General features: G+C 45.6%; 1 protein-coding gene across 1 annotated transcript in view; it reads left to right on the forward strand.

The window, feature by feature from the left end:
* Positions 1 to 20,770, forward strand: part of LOC118510496 — a 109,692-nt gene that overhangs the window by 11,201 nt on the left and 77,721 nt on the right. Inside the window, exon 3 of the mRNA XM_036052390.1 lies at positions 3,157 to 4,582. The gene's annotated coding sequence lies outside the window, so the exon portion shown is untranslated. The remainder of the gene's footprint in view (positions 1 to 3,156; positions 4,583 to 20,770) is intronic.

Consider the following 20,770-nt stretch of genomic DNA (forward strand, 5'->3'; position numbering starts at 1 on the left):
AAAAGCTTTTTGAAGTGGTAAACATGTTTATCCTGCATCGTTTGTGAATGTCGCTCGGCGGAATGCTGAGTGAAATAACAACTGGCAATGGAAATGATGCCTTTAGCGTGAGGTGTTTTTATTTTCGTTAGGAAGAACGCCATGGGCCGTGAAGGGAGCGTAGGTGCAGGCATCATATTCTGGTAAGCTGTACCACTGACTTCGGGGCAGCATGTCGGAGGAGTCACCAACTTTTTTGGACTAGAATCGCGAAAAGCTGCCCTAAATCTGTATAGCGGGGAATGTGGTCGTTGTGGACCGCGACTGCCACACAAAACGCACGTTTTTGTGCCGAATTTTGATTTTTTTCAAAAAATTTTCCATGTGGTGTTTTGGGAATTTATGTGATTTTTTAATTAAAAACTAAACTCCTCTGGTCTCGCGATGCGTTTGATTTATGCAAGAGTTATGATACAATCTCGTTCTTCTTAGCACTTCGTTCACCAATGTAACCTCCATGGAGACGCCCAGTGCTTTGTGAGCAATGCACTAGATGATCTAAGGAGGCGCCCGGTACTTTGTAAAGGAGACGCCTGGTGTTTCATGTAAGAGATGACACTTACTCAGAAAAATCTAACCCGTGCTTTTCAACGAAACAGACACACAACAACAGGCTCTATTTGTTCCACAAGACGCAGAAGAAAGGGTTTTGAAAAATTCATATGCAAATAAACTTATAATTTTGTACCACGCTCGCGGCTGTTTATCGTTCAAGTTGTAAATAGCATCCACCCGCACGTTTAAAAGTGCTCCATCAGCGTCTGCTGCGTGTAACATGAGTGGGCTGGTTTATGGTTTTCTGTTCTGTTGGTTGCATCCATTTTCACACACATTTTTCCACCATTTTGCCCCAACACGAGCGTATCGCTCCATATGACGCTTGGCGTGATGGAACCCGATTGTTGACGATGGTTGACGTTGACGCTGTTGAAAAGTGAACGTGAAATGGTTGAAACGCGCCAAAGAAAAGGTACGCTTTGCGAAAGCTCGCGCAGACGACGGTGTATCATGTTACATGTTTTGGGGTGTGTTGCATGAACATAAATTTGCAAATTTTAAAACATTTTCCATCTGAAGAATCTGCGTCTGGTGGGGCTGTGTGAGGAATGTGGGCAACCATTTGTGTAAACGGACGCTAATGGTTGATTCAATTCATGTCTCTGGTTACGCATCGTTCGGATGATTTGTTGATGTCAAAACCCTTTTGCAATGTGCGGGGAAGATTTTAGTCAATCGTGACGTCTTGATACGTAAATACGGGAATGAATGGATTATGTGTAGGTTAGCATAATATTCTTGTCATGAAGAGCGTTATTTGTAGAGATTAAATTTCAAAAGCTTTACATTTAGATTAAAAGCTAAAGAAAGTATTTGAATGAAATAGAAAATATTTCGAATGCAACAGCAATATTTACCAAAAAAATACCCAAAAAAATAAAAATTAATATTTTTTATATAATCAAATTGTGGGATTTTAGCAATGAACTCGCTTTAAAAAAAATACATTCCTGATAAGAAAAAAGGAAAAAAAAAATCCAATACAAACAGTCCCATGCTCGAAACCATTATCAAACGAGCAAAAGCAAAACAGTGAAAACAAACACAGCTTTACTGCAGATAGCCAGATAATTAATCGAATTCTGTAGCATCATCCATTAGTGCTGGGCGAATCGCGTTAACTCACCCCACGCCGCTCCCGCCAGCCGTGAAACCATTCCGAACCGTACTCTCCCTCCAATTTGGCCAGCTGGCAGGCGCTTAAGTGTCGCGCACTTACTATCACTGTCCGGAACCGTACCTGACCGTCGAACGCTCGGGCGGGCGCTTTTATTCCAGTATGCCGATCGACTGATTGACGCAAATTAGAGTTCAATTTTGTGATTTCGGATGAAAATCTGCTACCAATCTGTGCTACCGGGCATTAGCAGGCGAACCGGGCGTCGATCGACTGTTTGACGAAGTTTGTGTGAGTTTAGTCATTTCCATTAGGATTAAATGGACAATCGGATCGGGCGCCGGAAATGGATGGTTCGTTTGATCGAATGATTAATTGGAGTATTTGGACACGGCCATCCCCGGTCAGCCATTTAGTTGGCGTTTGCAATTTCGAAATTGTTTTTAACCAAGCGCAAAGTGCACTGCTCGCTCGAGGGGTAGAATAAAATAACAAAAGCCCGATGTTGAGTAGCAGCTCGATTAATTTGAATTAAATTGGAGACTTTTTGACGGTGTGCAAGTGCAAAAAGTGTGGCCACCAGCATGCTGCCGACGGTTCATTTCGTACCAGCGTTGTCCTTTCTTCGGAGAGAAAGAGTATTCCGTTTTGCGACTGTTTCTTGTTACCGTTTAATTATCGCTGGAATTAAATCGATCTTCGAAGCCATTCAACGCATTTACGGTTCATTATGTTGCGTACAGTAATATCTTTGTGTGTGTGTGTGTTGATTTTTATGGCACAGTAAGAACATACGGCTTAATTATCCGCTATGATGAGGAATCAAATATATCCGCTCATTGCGTTATACAACAACAGCAGTCGACTACCCGTACCTGTTCAATCCAACCCAACACAACCACACAGCTTCCGGAACGGTCTGTATCAGTTTGAAAAGGCCGGTGTGGGGGGAAAAAATGGCTCGAAAATCAACGCGACAGCGGATTGATGAAATGTGTTTCTGATTTATTCATTACCACCCGGTGATGATGAAGTGGAAACGTTACCGGGCTTTCCTTTTTGTTCGTGTTCGTGTTTATTATGTGTCCGATGTCCCATGTACGGATGACAGATTTTTCTGAGCTTATCCCCAAAACGGGCCGATCGTTCGTTAAGCTTTAATTCCTTCACAACGGGAATATATGTTCCAGCGGTGGCGAAGGGCGCCTAATGGAGTGCGGTACGGGCAGAAAAACGAGCCAGATTGATTGGAGTGTGGTACAGCTGATGAGATGTGTTTCAACAGCGGCCAAAGAAGAAAGGGAGTCCGGGATGAGTCGTAAAACATGCGATTTTCATTAACCATAATGAATATGGGACATTTTGTTTGTACTTGATAATCGTTTGAAGGTTTTAATTTAAAACAAAACCCGCTTTCCGTTTGTTTTGCTTTTTAATTACAGCCCGAATGCGAAGGTGATTAATCGAGGCACGTCGCACCACAGTCTTCTGGCGCTCCGGGCGAGCAGTTTCGGCTGGGACCAGCTGTGGTCAAATTTTAATCAACAAAAGAGGATGAATTTACGTTCAAACGGGCTTTCGGCACTCGACGACAGTGGACGTTAAGCTGATCGGGACTCATCGACGCGAAGTAATCGTGCGTGTGTGAGTGTGTGCGTGTTTGTGTGCCCCCCAAAAACACAGCTCCAACATAAGCCATCTTGATATGTGAAAATGAGACCGTGAGCGAGAAGTGTCCCGGTCTGCAATTTACCTGTCTGCAGCAGCTGGCAGACGACACCTGCACTACAGGAGTGCTCGAGCTCAAAAGGATCGGTTAGCGTGTGGCTTTCCGTAGCAAAATCATCGATTCTCCACGGTGCCACCAAATGAATAGATAGCTCGAAACTCGGAGGCAAAACAAAAAATAAAACGCTCTGGAAAATCCTTTTTCCCAACACCGACCGACAGATGACGGAAACCCGATACAGGAACAGCTTGCGGTAAGCTTGTTCCCTCAAGCTACATTCTTGGCCAGGGGAAATCCGAGAGTGCAAAAGTGTGCACAGTTTGCGTCTTCGTTGTTGTTGCTCTCGGAACGGAAAAATCCCTCCCCGGGAGGGTGAAAAAGCTGCTCCAAAGTGTATTGAATTCATTCCACTCGAGAATGTGTGTGGCATCAGCTTCGAACGCTTCGAAGCAACCGTGTAAGTAGTGTCGTGTTGCGTGTGCGTGTGCCCGTGCGTGTGTGTGTCAACGAGGGGATGGGTAAAGGCGTCCTCCCGACACCACCCTCCAACTGCATCCGGCCAGTGTGGTGAGTGTGGAAAATCAAAGTAATACCCATAAACAACGGCTCGGCGGTGTGCGTGTGTGAGGAGAAGGCTGTATGCGTGTGTTAGTGTGATAACGTGTCGAGTGAAAGGGGGAGTTCAGTGCTAAAGAGTGGCTCATTCAGCTGGAAAACAAGTGATCACTTTCTAGGTCGTGTTGTGCCGTTTTCTTTTCGGGCTCGCCTCTTTATTACATTGTCTCCTGCCTAACCCAACGGCCAGTAGCACGGAGGATTCAGGTTGCCGGTGTTACGGTGGATGGGGCCCGACCGGGAAATGAGTGCGCTTCCCCGGTGCATGGGGGGACTGATGATTGGGGACCCCGGCTGCACCACTGCAACCCGCCGATGGTAACGTGTGGTGAACGGGATAATCTATTAAGTGGATTTATTATGGTTTAAATAAAGGATTATTAAGAAGAGCGCTCAACGCGAGCGCCTACGACGTGCAGGAGCGAACCATACACAGACACGAAAGCGAGTGAAGGGAGAGAGGGAAAGGGGGAGATACATAAAGTGAAGCCCACACAGTCGGTAGAACGGGAAGAAACTCAAAGGTAAGTGTGTATCGTGTGTACTTTTCCCTTGTACCTTTTCCTCTTGAAAGCGTATGGTAAAATCGAACTCCTCGAGGCCCTTTAGCGCGGTAGAACGGGTGCACTACCTGGCAGATAAACTGTTTCTGAATGATTAGTTCGTTCAGCTTCGATCGTTTGCCGAGTTTGCTGTTCAGAAAAAGGGAAGCAAGCAATCAATAAACTTGCTTGATGGGTTGCTGCTCCTTTGCCGAGGGTTTCCCGTTCAACGGTCGGAAGCTTGCGCGTCTAATGGCGAACCGAGCGAAGATATCCATTTACTGATGTGGCGTGTGACGTCATAAAACTGCCGTGATGATTTTCCCGCCTCGAGGAGGAGTTTTCTGGTCTAGGAAAAATGCTGTAAGCGGAAAAACAACAAAGTTAGGTTTGCTATTAAGATTGATGTAATGAGAATGTTTGCTGGGTGGTGATGGTGGTCCTCGTCGTACGTCTCGTTCGTCTGTAAATGAACGCACTTAAGCTAACCGCATCATCGCATTTAATTATCAATTTGTATAGTTTAATAGTTACACCATCCATTCCATTCCATTCCATGCTCACACACCGTCCAGTCTCCTTTTTCCGGCCCTTGTCCGGAGAAGTGTCTTGGGCAGAGAACCTTGAAGACACCTGCGAGATATTTATTTACCAGATAAGACATGTCTTTCAGCGGGCATTATCTTCATTCACCCCCCCCCCCCCCCCCCCCCCCGACACACACACACACACACACAGGACGGTCGGTTTCACCTTCACCGACCGAACCTTACCACCATGGTGATAGATCATGGAAATTATTACGGCAATATTTGTCAGGATATTATCGTAAATGCTTCACGCACAATGTACGACATGATGGAAATAGAGTACACCGACGCCATCTACCTGGCGATGGAGCGCAAAAAAAAAGCTTTGTAACGTGCGCTGTTGCTGAAGCAAATAGGAAAATTATCTTCGAGCAAGCTTTTCCCTTCGGTATCAGATGTGCCCGGGTCTACATCACCTTCAGGAGGGAAGATCTTTTCCCTGTTCTTTGTTTCTGTGCCCCGTTTTCCTTTTTCGCCAGCGGGTTTCATGTTTACGTGACTGATTGCTTCAGGCTTATGGCCGAGTTTTTGGTTTGGCGGGTCCGCTTGTCCTTGTGCTTTCCCTTTCCTTCCGCTCACGGGGAAGGTTTTGTGGTGCGCGTCTGCGTCACCTGGCTGTACGATGCTGCGGAAGAATGATTTCATTTCGAGGCACTTTTCGGCACTCGATCTTAGTAACAGTGGATGGCTTGCATCGGCTACCACCGGCTCCTGCTCACTTGACCAACGATCTGAACCGCAGCGGCATGAAAGCTCGTTGCTCGTGTTTGCTGTTTGGTCTATTCGGGAGTTTTCTGGACCAATCCGTCCGTCCTTCCCTCAAGCAAGGCTAAACGCATTAGCCAACTTTATTCGTTCATCTCAGCTGTCTCCGGCCCCAGCGGTTGGCTCTTTCCCCACACACCGGAACCGCATCCGTCCGGATGGAAACGGACTGTGTTTTTCCCGTGCGCAAGCATACATTATGTGAAGCCTCGTTCCAATGTGTTTTGTGCCTCGACTCCCTCGAGTACTACGAGGTAGAAGAATATCGGCGGCAGCGTAGGCTTTTGAGAGGCCTCGTGCCAAGCTGATGGTAAGTGTTTGCTACTTTTGCTCTTTGCCGTGCCGTGGCCAGGATTTGCAAACGTATGGCTGGCTGGGAAAGGAAACTGTGCCGTGGAAAGGGCACTTGCGGGCGAAAGGCAAAACAAATTCAATTTATTCTGACTGATGCTTCTGATTGGAAAAAGAATAACTCAACTCACGAAGGATGAAGTACTTAAACTCTCTTGGGCCGGGGGAGCGAGAGATTCTTTTGCCAGAAGAAGATGCTTCTTCGTTGTTTTTGGAGGGAAGACGATTTGCGGCTCCTTGTGCGTGTGTGCGGCAGGATGTCCATCCTGCCCGGTATCTTAGAAACCATAACACGCGCACCGTACCGTCCGTACGCAACGATATGAACCGCTCTGTTGTTTTCGGTAGGCAGGATGCTGCACAGACATCCAGGTAAGGTGTGGTCCAAAAATATGGGCTCTGCTTGATTGAGCGCAAAGGTGAGCTAGCTGGGTGGCTTACGGTGAGCTTTGCGCCGTACGCGCGTACGCTTCAAGGTGAATTGTTTTCTATTAACGAGCAGCCGGTAACGTTCAGGTGCGTGATTGCGATAAATGCTTTGAAGTAGTGCATGTAGGGAAGAAGCACCACTTTCACCATAATGTTGCCACTTATGTGAGCAATTACCGGTACCGAGTGTGTCTATTTCGGCCCTTTTAGTGTGGCCTACATTTAATGATTCTTTGCGCTCGTTTGAAGTGCAGATTTATTTTCGGAACGATCTGTTTCAATGAGAGAAACACCTTAAGCGTCGGTGTAATCAGGAAACACTTACATTTGCAACCGATTTCGATCACCTCCAATTAATATTACAACGTACTTCAGAGAGTGCGTGTAGCGCTAATTGCATACTTGTAGGCGCGAAAGGCAATTTATATTTATTCGTGGAAATTATTGGATTTATAATGGGTATTCATAAAACATATTTATGATAATTTTTGCTTGCTTCAGAGGCAAAAGGGCTCGGTCGACAAAAGCCAAGATGAAGCAGACTTTTGTCTGCGATTTATGCATTGCAATACTTCAGCGTTGCTTACTGAAGCTTCGATGTGTTTAAATGCTCTTGACCAGCGACAAGGTTCTATAATTCTGTGGATTATTCTCTGCTTGACCAATTTCTTATCAAAAGACAATTTAAAGTTGTCCAACTGGATGTTTAATCCCATCATTGAAGAGCACAAAGAACCTCTTTTCCCAAGAGTTCGTTTCCTATGTAAATGAGCTCCTCCTTTCCACGGCGTGCGCTAGCGTCCAGAATTAGATTTAAATGATAATATTTCATATTTGCATAACTTGAGCCTCATCTCACCCATCACAATAATTCCCATAACGTGCGCTTACCGTGCTATACGGTACAACAGGTCAGCGTAACCCACGGACCAACCTTCCACAGCTCTGCCCCGGTAACCGCAACCGACCGGTAAACGATCGGTAAATTTAGTCTGACATCAACTACTTGACACCTGGACAGCTCGAGTTGTAAAACGTTTCCACCCGTCCAGCTGATTCATCCCATCAGATTAGATCACATCACACCCACAAAGTGCTCGCTTCTCGGCTAACTCGTGTGCCGTCGGTTGATCTGCATTCGGTGGAGGGGAAGCACACACATGCACGCACACCGATTCCACACCGATTTCTGATTGATCCATCCAACGGGCAGTGGTGTGTAATGTTTAGGCGTAACCAAGGACCGCGCTCATTTCCGGTTGTTGTTAGCAAATGTGCTCTCATTTACACTCACACACACCATTGTTGGTCCGATGGGCGGCGACCCGGCACCACGATCGGGCAACATTGATAAGAAAATTGAAATTGACAGCGAACATGACGAAACTGAAATTGGAAAATCCGGTACACGGAAGCCGAATCCTCCGGCACTGTACCGCCATGATCCAATTTGTACGTCAATTTGAGCGGGCCCATGTTTTTCGGACCCATTTTTCGGAGGCCCGCACGATGATCACACAGTGAGATCTTCTCGCCGACCTGTGATGTGTATGGGGAGCGAGACAGCTTGAATTGAACTGAATGGGCGTAAAATGTCATCTCAAAACGTGGGAATTATATCACGGTTTGGGAAGGTTTTTTTCTATCTCTCTTTCCCTGCTCTGCAATAAAGTGCAATAAAACTCGCCTTCCTGTTTGTCCCTATTATGTGTTTGAGTAGGGAAATGGGGGAAATCCCTACTCGTTCAGAATCGTCCGAGCCCGTCTTGTAGGGCATCAATTTTCCGCGTGTCCGGGAATACAGTCGGTCATTCGACAAACGAAAACATGGTCGTAAACATTGTCCAACATTGGAAGGAAGCCAACGAACCGTGAATCCTCACTGAAAACCACACACGCGCGCGCACATACTCCTGCTCTTGTGGTCGTTGTAACTCTCTATCTCACTCGCGCGCTCGATATCCCTGCTGGTAGCATGAGGAGTCCTTTTCGTGACTACCACACAGCTGTTTTCGAGTAACCGTTGCTCGCGGGTGGCCTTTTGTTGAGTTGCCCCCCACACTCCGTGGAGTTTTTTTCCCCCTGTATTTTGGACGATTTCGCGTTGGCTTCGCAAACGAACTTCACGCCCCAAAACTTGCGCTACCTCCTGATGAGTTGCCGAGAGTTGTTGTTTTTGTTTTTCACGCTTGCTGGGTGGTTTTCGGGCAAGTTTGTTGCTTTTGGTTGAAGCTTTTTTGCTTTTCGCTACCAACCCATCGGAAGGTAATTTCGTTTCCGTGTGTAACGTGCCCATCGCATCCTCGTCGGTTCAGTCGTCGCAATCAGGAAAATTGTAGCTCAACACAGCAGAGCGAGAGAAAAAAAAAACTAACCTCGGAAGCAAGTAAAAATCCTATAAATCAACAGCATCGTAAAAGTTGAATTGTAGCCCTCTAAATAAATCAACAGGATTCGGGTTGGGATCTGTTTTATTCCCCTTTTTTTTCGTTTTCCCTTCTATCAGTCGCTGAGCTTAGCTTAGCCGTGTTTGGCCGCAACGACCACGTGGGTAAACACGTGACATCCACCTGACGTTTACCGCAAACGGATCTCGCCCGGCACGGCCTCGCTTAAAACTGCTGATTTGGTGGACATCGTATTTTATACGATTTTATATTTTATGTGCTCATTGTGCTCATCCCATCAGCTCAGGGTTCGGTTGCAGTTTTGTTTGTGGTTAGATTAGACGAGCGTGATCCTGGTCAAAAGCTGCACCGAAAGCATTTTGGCTCGCTCGAATGATGAGCGTCCTAATTTATAGACCGTAATTTCATTTGATTTAGCTCGGTAAAAGATGGCCATCACAGCAATGGATTCATTGAAACAGTAATATCCTTGCGGTAAGAAACCTTTCGGGCACCATCATCATCAAGCAAGGGAAGGGAATTCATATTCACAAAACGGTCCTCTTCCCCCAGAAGGTTCGACGGTACGCTGTTTGCATATGGTTTTGATAACGGACGGACATAAAAATAGGTTCCGATTTTCTTAATCACGGTTCGTTGGGTAATGCTTCATTCGCCAATCACTACTTGCTGGCGAATGCGTCCATGGTGTTCGCATCGCGCCCGGGGGCGGGGATATTATTTCAAGAGCGACACAAACATGCTGCTCGAACGAACCGTTGCTCGGACGACTCATGACATAGCGTTGATTCGTGTCGTCATGATGGCGCTCTCCTACGGTACGGTGCCTCCTTGAACGAGGACAAGAAATTGTCCTCGTAAGATTATTCCTCTTGCCCACCCTCCCTCCTTCCTTTTCTCCCACTCTATCATCACCCAAGGACCAAACAAAAGCAATCACAGCATTAAACGAAGCCACCCGAAGCGACGTATGTTATCAAAGAAATTAACGAGAAATATCCGTAAGGGTCGTCCGAAAGACTCATTTTATTCTATTAGCATTCCCCCACCAGTTCCCCCTTCCACCCCTCGGTCTATTTTCGCTTCCCATGCCAGCCTGCATCGATATATCGAAATCATGATCATCGCTCGTCATCAACGTTCGACACCACCGCAAGGAAGCGAACATACTGCCTGGCAACAAAGGCTCGCCTGCACTACGTAGCGAACGTTGCCAAGGGTCTAAGGCCCAAACCCCAAACGAAAAAGGACACGTCTATCGAAGGAAGAAAGATTGCCGCCTCAGACCAGTCCCAGCGTCCCCCATATCGTCCATATGTTTTGTCCTCCGGATCGTGTCCGTGTTAGTTTTGATTCATTTGCACTCGTTATAAGATATTGTCGTTGGAGCTCCGGGGGAGAGAGAGAGAGAGAGAGAGAGCGATGGTGAAAGAGAGAGACAGTGAGGCCATAATCGTTTAGTTGGCACCCATAAAATTCGTAACGAAAGCGCTTCTTCGCTGGCTCTGGTCGTCAAGATGAAGGGAAGAAGTTGTCTTTATGCTGTGACATGTGGATAGTTGGTCGTCGCTCGTGCGACCAGGGTTCCGACCGAGCCATTCTTTTGCACTCGAAGCGGTGCGTTACATGGGGGAGCGAAGGACCGGCAACGGAGAGGGACCGTTCTTATGTTGATTCGTCGTACCCCGAAACACCGAACCTCTTGGTTCAGTACTGCATTGTTTAAGAGCATTTCTTGCTGCATATGGTCGAGTGGGGCCCTCCGGGTATCTTAACGGTCTCCGGAGACATTAGCATCTATAAAACTGTGTCTCGTGTGTGTCATACGCCGGAAAGCTCGGAAAGGGGTCGGAGGGTTTTTTTTGTTTGAATTTGTTTCCACTGCCCTTTAGATGTTGCATTTTGCATCAATTTATCATCTGTCGAGGGCAAACGACTGGAAGGCAAACGTCGAACGTCGTGGTCCGGGTCGGGGCCCTCACTTTACTGTCCTGTTCGGTGCCGCAGCGGTAAGACGCCGTCGGTCGCTGTTTGACGTCGTTCAATAATTCAAAGACGGATGCAACACGGCTAAAGGGAGCAGAAGGCTCGCAAACTTTTCACTCCACAGCAACTGTGGCACCGTAGAGTGGCCGTTGCGGACGAGTGTTAGTTTATCGACACATTCGAACTTACCGGACCGGAACCGATCGATATCGTTTGCTTCTTGCAGCAAAATGGCACTTAATTGTGTCCAGATTGATGAAACTCTCAAACAAAATCTGGCACACATGGCCTGAGTGTGTGTGTGTGTGTCTCATAATGGGACACAGTTTGTGGGGCTATGTGTCGAGTGTGTTTATGCAGCGTAATGGGTGCGCACGGGATCACACAGGACACTTTTGCAGTATTGAAATCTGAAATGGAAGATAATTGGTAACAGTGCGGGACGGGTGACGAACGAGCTTTCGGTGATGGAAATAGAATATTGATGATTTAAGGTATACAATGATCAAACTCATGAGTGTGTGTGTGTGTGGTTTTACAAACATTGTGCATGATTTAATCGACAAACAAGGCCCATTGTGTGTGTGTGTGATTTTGTTCAGCTTAATGATACTTCTGTGATGAGGTGTGCAAGGTTGTAAAGCAAAATAAAGCAAACAGGAAATCAAAACAAAATACAAAATATCAATCAAAATAATTAACAATGGAGAGCTGCTAAGGATGAATTATAGATTAACATTAAACATTGTTGTTTAATTCTTTTTAATTGTAAAACATTTTATTAAGACCATTTTTGTAAGGCGGAAAATATGAGCAAAAATAGAGAAACGAGAAAAATAAGCAGGGAAAAAATGAGGAAAAACAAGAACAAAGAGCGAGAGAGGGAAAATAGAGTTGAAGAGAAGAAATAAATCTTGCTTAGGCGTATCATACACATCTCTAAAAGAAAACCACTTTCGACATTTAATTCGGCCCGTAACATGTCACCTGGCGCACGTTCATCCATGTTATAAAGTTGTTCATTCGTCATTCTTTCCAGAGTTCATTGCGCTCGGGGCATAAAATCATCAATATAGGGCTTTTATTGATTGTACCCCAAAGAAGGGCGGAAGTAAAAGCCTCCTGCGCCCACCTTTACCAATTTTCCCCTTTCCGATAAATGAATATTTTATTACCTGCTTATGTCACAAGCCCAACCGATATCACCCGGACGCGTGCAAAAACTTTTCCCGACTTCACTTGCACACTCACACACATGAGAAGCTCGACGACATACCGATCTATCATCTATCCCCACCGGCCGGTAAAGGGGTGCGCTGGGGGGGGAGGAAAATTTTTGCTTTTCGTTGTGAAAATGCGTAGCAATAAATTTTATCCGAATGAGTTGCTTTTACTCAGGCATGAGTTCTGTCTGTGTCGTGTGCGCCTTTTTGCCTGCGTTGTTTGGTGTTTCCGTTGCTGTACCCTTTTCACGTGACGTCGTGCGGGCGTACATTTATTACACACCCGAAAGCAAAGATTACGCCTTTACCTTCCTGGCAACGCGGCATCAGGGCACGACCGAGTACCGAGCTTGGGGTGGGGTTTAACGTACGTGAGTATGATAAATGAAACATTTCAATCACATTCATCAACCTTCTGAGGCCAGCGGGTTCTGGTATGCTATCCCCAATCCTTGGGCGCTTGTTTCGCTTCCTGCTGACCCCGGCTAAAGCCCAGATAATGGGTGACCGCTCCAGAAACTTGTCTCCCTAGTAGCGTTTCCCACCGGAGAGCGCTTGGGCGCTACAAATCAAGCACCAAACACACAAGCACAAGCCACCAGTTTTCGGGGTTCATAAATTCACTCTCGTAGGAGAGAATGTGAGAAGCAGCTTTCCCCGAAGGAAACAGGCAGAGAAGCTGTGCCTGAGTTGCTTCTAATGAGGTATAAACGTTCTCGTAAACTGTGACCTGGATTTCACCGGGCTTGCTTCCTTCGATCGCGGAAGTGGAAAGTGGATGAGACTAATAAAATTGTGATCAACTGTTTGGGGGGGAATTATTGAAATTTATTTTCCACCGTGGATTCGATCGATTGTACGGTAGCGTATTTTATCCATTACGCGAGGCGGGTTTTGCAGAACTGCGCCAAACGCAGCAGTTGATCTCACCGCCAAAAGTTGTCTCGATACGCGGCACAATAGAGGTTTTCCCTTTTTTTTTCGCATGACACACTCCATGTTACAAGCAAGTATGTGTGTAAGCGTGAGTGAGAAGGACGAAAAAACAGGGCACCGCACACAACAACAGCATCGAGTGAACTGCAATGATTTATTCATGAGAACACATCTTGGTGAAACCTAAATAAGGAATGTCGTAACATTTCGGAGGCCAAAAAACGCTGCAACGGTTAAATCTCCCGGGAGCGGTTCGGTCGGTACCAACGTTCCGATAGCGAGATACATCTAGATACAAACTCCGCTCCTCTTTTCCCCGCCATCCCAATCCCCTTATTTAGGGGTTAGCCCTTTCAGTCATCAGGTCGCGCGTCGTCCCGGAAGATATAAGACGGGAAACTACCGAACTTCCATAAGACGATCGTTTGGGCTTTTGTGATGAAGTGGGCGAAGATTAAAGCAAAGCAAAAAAAAAAAACAGCAGTGGACAAACGCGAACGAACGAACGTCTTGTTTGGGAACCGAATTTGGCGAAGCATTCTCGTCTTCCGTTGCGCGGGCACGAGGCAAACCAGCCACACCGGAAAATCGCTAATGAGATATAAATTATGTCCCCAATTAAGCAGGTCACAAGGTGTTTCCGCTGAAGCGAGGGAGATGAACTTCAGCTGGGAAAAGGAGCGATCGGGCCGGATGTACCGTAAGGGGTTGCGGCCTTCAGAAGAAGAGCCATAAAATGAACCATTAACTGAAGGTTTTTTTGCTCTTGAAGATCATAAAGAGGCCACAAAACGCTACGGCAGAGAGGAAAAAAAACTAATCATTTTCGTCCCCGAAAAAAAACGATTTATTACTCGAAGAACTTATGTCAAAAAGGTTACGCGAAGGGACAGAGAGAGGGAGAGAGAAAGAGCTCGTGGAAATCAGGAAACGAATCGCTACGAATCGGAAATTGAGATGCTGGTGTTTCACAATTTTCGCCTCTTTTGATTTGCTCTCCGGAAACAATTTTGATGATCACTTCACGAATCGTTGATGTGTGTGTGTATGGTCGCTGTCATAAAAGCGGCTTCATCATGAAAATGGAACCGAGGGTGCCGGGGTACCAACTACCTAGCGTGAAGTAGTAGTCCGACGGTAATCAACTATAGCACATGATCAAAAATGAAAATCCATTACCCACTGGTGACTCGCACGAGCTCACCATTACAGCTATCCTGCAGCTTTATCCTCGATCCTGCTTCTTCCCATTACTCGGCCCCGTCGAGGCAGTGTCCAAACGCGCTTCAGTGCGCGCTACGAGCTTCGTCACGAACAAAAGGAGTAATAAAACAAATTGAACATCTTAAGCTACCGAGGACATCCCATCAAGGGATTCGAGTATCGTCGGTGGAAGGATCGGAAAGATTGAAGGGAAACAATAAAACACGTCGCCCCTGGATGTCGCTGGGAGGTACTGGAGGTACTCCAGTGACCTCCAAAGGGACAGCACGTGATGGGCTCCTGTTGGTGGAATTGCTTTTAAAAACACCGATAAGGAATGTGAGTGAAAGCACAAAACGAGGACCGTGGCGTAAAGCGTGGCTTTGCGTAGTATTAAACACACACACACACAAACTTGAAAGTGAATAAAAGTTGGCCAACGAAAGCGAAAGCATAAAATGGTTGGCTTTTGTGCCATTGGTCGCCGTTTTTAACTCCCCGGAGCATGAGTTGTTGTTGATGCTGTGCGCTTGTGGGCAACGCTTCACGTGGGCATCATTTTTTGCTTTCCGTTTTTGAAGTTCTAACGACCATCGTTCTGTTGAAATAATCGTTTCACGGGGGTTTTCTTAAACTTTCGTCGTTTTGATACCTTTTGTATGACGAAAACACCATTCTATTTGATGATATTTACTATTTTATCATACTTTCGAAACACAAACTTTGTTTGGCATGATGTGGTGATGGTGGGCAAAAATTACAGATTATTATCTCAACCTAACTTAAAAAACACACAAAAGTTAAAAAAGTTGTCCCAAGTTTTTCTTTGGCTAAAAACTGACGTTAAAATCATTTTTAGATAGTATTCCCTTGCAAATGTATTTAAAGGTGAATTTTAAAGTATTTTTTAAATAGATCCTCATTGATGGAGGCGCCCAGTACTTGAGCCAGCTTCGCAGCATTCATTGGTAAATTTCCTCTACAATATTTATAATTTTATTTTTAGTATTATTAAATTCATGTCACTCAAGCAATCTTTATTTTCTTCTTCGTGGCTTGACGGCCCCTTATGACATACCTGTCATTTCTCACTCATGAGGCTTATAAATTATGAGACTTATAGTTGGATCGACACTTTTGCGTACGGAGAGGCAATCCGGATGGGATTCGATCGTCGATCCTGCCTTGTGCAGACCAGCACCTCTGGCACCTACCACCGAGACGCCCAAAGCCAAAGGTATTCAACTGTTGAATTTATGGTCATTTTTGTAAACGTCACTTATTGATGGCGACGCCCAGTACTTCAAAGAAGTAGTCAGTTATTCCTGGTAAAAATTGCAAAATTGCTAAACTTCTGACATTTAACGCAACTGAACATAATTGAAAACTTCTTTTCATCAAATTCCATATTTTACTCCATTCCACCCTATAGTGCCATTCCTGACATAAAGAAGAAGGTAGTCGAATGATTGAAATCTGTTTCTCCCATTTGTTTGTAGCGCTAAACGGTCCACGTTTCTGTCGGTCCACACACAACAACAACAGTGTGTGTTGAGAAGGGCTTAAAATTTTATGTTTTCATCCATCCCAACAGAAGGTTCGAACGTTCGAACCGAACTTTTCTTCTCCCAGGCTGAGAATCGCTACAGACGAAAGCAATGAAAAGCTGGAAAAATCGGTCACGTTCCGATGCTGTTTCCAATCTCGTTTTCATTCCCCGTTTCGAATCCATCCTCCGCGCAGCACACACACACGCGGTCGAGGACACGCACGTACACTCAAAACGTACACACACTAATCATAAAGGCGCCATTGATCCACTTCCAGCCATCAACCTCCCGCTTCTGGTCGGGAAATGATGGCGTCATAAAAATAAATGAAAAACAGAATCGTAAAAAAAGTATACATCACTTCCTATCTTCGGAGCATTTCGAAAGGTCAAAATGCTTCGCCCCTTCAAAGTGCTTCCTCCAGACAAAGCGAAACCCTACCAGGAGCTACCAGGAGCTTTGGATCGATTTTGAGGTTTCCGGAAGCTCTAATCCGGTGTGTAGTTAAAGTAGGCGGTAGTTGTTGTACGCTGTCCCCAGGGAGGTGCGCTATATGTGTCGGCCGGGTGTGTCCCACGTTCGTTGTAAGCTAAAAACCCGGAACTAGTGTACTGGTGAGCTACACACACGGAAGTAAAGTTTGATGGTTGGTGAGTCTATTTTAGTGCCAACCGAAACATGACCAACGGTGGTTTCGAGAGGGGGGGAGTCAGTCTCACCACCGTTTTGTAACGGGCCAGAAGTTGCTGATTATGTTGCTTCTGCTTTTAATTTTAGATTCCTGTTCTCTGTTTATGGCCAGCTTTTTTATCTCTTTTCTTACCCGCTCAGTCTCCCATTTTCTCACCTGGTAATGGTAAGGTGTGTTTCACTCGCTCTCTCTCTCTCTCTCGCTCTCACCTGTGCATCACAAAAACGTAACAGGCCCGGAGGCCAAAATTAACCGCAAACAGTTTAATTCCGATGGGGGTTAACCTTTCTTTTTGTGTGGTGCAAAATTAATAGTGCGCTCCAGTTGCGCACAAGGTATGTTAACACGAACCATACCCTCGGTAGGCTCCCGAAAGGTTTGGCCATGTGACACCGAAAACAACTCACTTTCTGATACTCACGCTTCCGTAGTTTTTAGGGACTGAGTTTCTATTCAAAACCAGCCCCAAGGCTGCCGAAGGTGTAGCCCGTGTATCGCTCATGTAGCTCGGTGTGAAATGGGCCACCAGTGTACGGGAAAACAGCAGCAAACAAAACGAGAACAGAGAAATGAATACAAGCATATCTGATGACATATCATTTTGACTTGAACCGTGTCGAGGTCCTGCCCGGCAAAACCCCCGGACTGCTTCATGGAGCACATCATGGACTCCGACACTTTTGCACTCTCGTTTGCTAAAACTGGAATGCAATTGCCAACCCGGCATCGGTGTGTGGGTATGTGTGGTGAAGAAAGACATTTCATTACAGCCCCAAGAATTCCCCAGCCAGAAATTGCCCAAAAACGCGTTCCAAGCATTCCGTTTTTCGGTTGGTTAGTCTCCGGTTACAGAACTCGCACCCGTATCCATCACTCTCTCTCTCTCTCTCTCTCTCTCTCTCTCTCTCTGCTTTAGAATGGCCGAGAGCAACCCGCAACACGAAAAAAAAACAGCAAAATAGTTGTGCGAAATCAAATTTGCATGCAGCTGCAGTGGCAGCAAAATGTTTCACTGGGCGTATGTGTAGCTCCTGTTTGCGTAGAACACGGCACGGTCTAACGATGCAGCGATCGGTTGAATCGGTCGGTCCATTCCCGAAACCTCATCTCGAGGGAAAATGAATAGAATGGGAGCTTGTTTATAGTGCGGGCTGGGCACTGTTTGAAGTAGCAGTGAACGGAGTGTGAACAGGACACACGGACGCTGCTTCTTCGGGGTTCGGCGTTCGGCGTAGTTGACACTTCAGAGGTAAGTGCAAACGGAGTCTGCCAGACGGGGCTTGAGACTCTAGCGACTCCAGTGCGGTGAATGGAACGAGCTGGAGCTCCATTTGCATCGGAGAACTTCACGAACCTGCTGTGTGCTTTAAGCCACAGCGGCAGTTAGGCGGTGTCTGTTTTGCATCTCAAAGGACTGTTCTGGGGAGTTCTGGATTCGCTCGACGGCGTGTGTGTGTGTTTTTTGTTTGCCATTTCCATCCATTTTTCGTTCCGCCGTACACTTTGTGTGACAATTTCTAGAACGAGTAGCAAACCTTTGCCGCACAAATTGCTGCTCCGAAGGAAACTAAGCAGCGGGCGAGAAAAGTAGGACACAGCGCCTGATCGTGTGTGTGTGTGTGGGTATTCTCGCGGGAAATGAATAAGTGTGAGCCGTCGCTGTCTTCGCCTTTGCAGCAAGTGTAGCGAGCTTACAGCTACTGGCCAAATGCGATGCGAAGGATGTGGAATAGTGTGAATTCGATAGAATTTGGGACACCTTTCGTACGTTTCGGGCCGGTGTGAGATAACTCACAGGAATGTTTTGTCCTTTTTTTCGGTACGATAACGCTTGACAGTTGCAGGACGGTAACAATGGGAATTTCGGGAGCTTAAGAATACGCTTTACCCAGGTGGATCGATTGAATTGAATCGAAGGGTGCATTGTTTGCTTTACAATTTCGTTGTAATAATTGGTCTGGCTACTCTCTTCTGCGAATGGTGTATGTTGTATAAAGTTCTTTTTGTGTATAGAAAAAGGTTCAAACCAAATAGCCCAAGGTAAACTTTTAGGACACAGAAGCTATGTTATAAGAATATCCATCTGTTTAATTTCTTCTCTTCTTGTTGTTTGACACTGCAAGCTCGAAAGGTGTTGGCCTGTCTTTCTGATTTCGCTTGTATAGAGTTATTCCGTACCTTGATAATCAGTCCTACGTACGTGGAGACGGTGGGGATAGGATTAATGTGAAGAACGACACAGCTATTGCTTCAAAAATGTTTAATTACGACGTTTTGCTTCTTTAAAACTATTACCCACCAAATGACCTACAATCGTGTTATGCATATTGCCTACCAACAGGCGCCTTGCATAATTCTGCTCATAGAAGAACGTTGTTTGCTTCTGTTTAGATTAACTTTTTTTTAGAAATTTTCTTCAAACCCCATTGAAAAAAACAGCGAATGAGTATTTAAATTGGAAAAATATATTTTAATTCATTTCCCAACCCTAAAACGATTTCATTCGTTTTCCTATTTTCTAACCAATTTCTTCCTTCCTCTGCGATAAGAAATACACTCATACCCTTATAAAAAAACACTCCGCGGAGAAACGAATAAAAAAATCATAAAAGAAATTCCTTTCCCAGCCACCCAAAAAAAACAACAACTTGCCCCTCGCTTGACCTATTTTCGTGGCATTTGTGGCATACATAGCAGCGGGAGCATCGTTGTGACAAATTGGATCCAAAAAAAGAGAAGCATTCGGTTGCCTGCCTTCCCTGCCGGCTACCGGGATAATATTTTACATTTTCATCATTTTCGTTCCGCTTCCACGGGTCCGTTCCGCTGCAAAAGAACGAGATACACATTTTATGCTCCGTTCAAACCCGGTGGATGTGTGAAACTTGTATGTGATCGTTTCATTTCCGTTTCGTTCGTCATTTTATTATTGCAGCAAGTGTATTGTAACAGACGGGTGGGCTAGTTTTGACATTTCGAGGCTTGTATTGTTGGTTGGCAAAACGGAACATGACTAATGTAAAAGGCATGAAAGCTGACTGACTGAGGCTGATAGACAAGCATTGGCATACTGGAGGAGGGTTAAACTAATTCGATCGTGCCCGGAAGTGTCTACCATTGCCAATCCTGTGCTGCTGTTCGGTGCGTGTTGATGTGTGCACGTGCGTTAAACGAGTTACAGATACGATTTTCGGGACTGTTGTCGGTCGTTATCGTCGGAGCAAAGTGTTGGCTGTTTTCTGGGCGCCTTTTTGCCTTCCAGAAAACAATGGAGAGAACAAAAACGCGATAATGCTACGACTGCTTGCGGGTGGCATTGGCTCTGTGCCACAACCGATGAGAGATGATCGTGGGTTTTTTTTTCCACCCATGCACTTGCCATTCTCTCTCTCTCTCTCTCTCTCTCTCTCTCTCTCTTTCTGTTGTTTCTGTTCGTTTCATGACTGTTGCTTCCTGTTCCAAATTCATTTCCCATTCGCTGGGGATTGTGTGTTTTGCTTTTGTTGCTCCTGCTATTCTACCTAGCGAGTTCTATGCGAATCCTAATGAAATCGATGTCAAAAGTAAGTTAAGAGGCAAAAAAAACGGCGAACGAACACAGTCATAAATTTTCATTTCATGAAGTTCTTTGCCCGACACGCGTCCCTAAGAAACACAAACAGCGTGTGGTGTGGTGAAACCGGATGGAAGAAGAATAAATTTTCACAGGAAGCACAGTCAAAAGAAGAATAACATGGATAAGATTTTTTTTGTTTGTTCGACGGGCTAGAATCTGGGTTTAAGAGTTGCATTAGGAGTAGAAGAGAGTTAAAAAAATCTCCGTGATCTGTTTTATATATCCAAACAGAACGCCACTGGTTCTCAACTTATTTTATTTTCAGAATTCCTGGGTTCGGTTTTACATCCGGAGACAGTTTTTGCCTTATGGTGGTGCTTCGTTTACAGCTAGTTCGAGGATGAATTTGCAAAATCTGATCATTAGTATAAAAGGCTGCTTGCAAAGCTTTGTTCCCTTTTATTAATCCTTATAAAATATTA

Source organism: Anopheles stephensi, chromosome 3, assembly GCF_013141755.1.
Source record: "Anopheles stephensi strain Indian chromosome 3, UCI_ANSTEP_V1.0, whole genome shotgun sequence".
Lineage (NCBI taxonomy): Eukaryota > Metazoa > Arthropoda > Insecta > Diptera > Culicidae > Anopheles > Anopheles stephensi.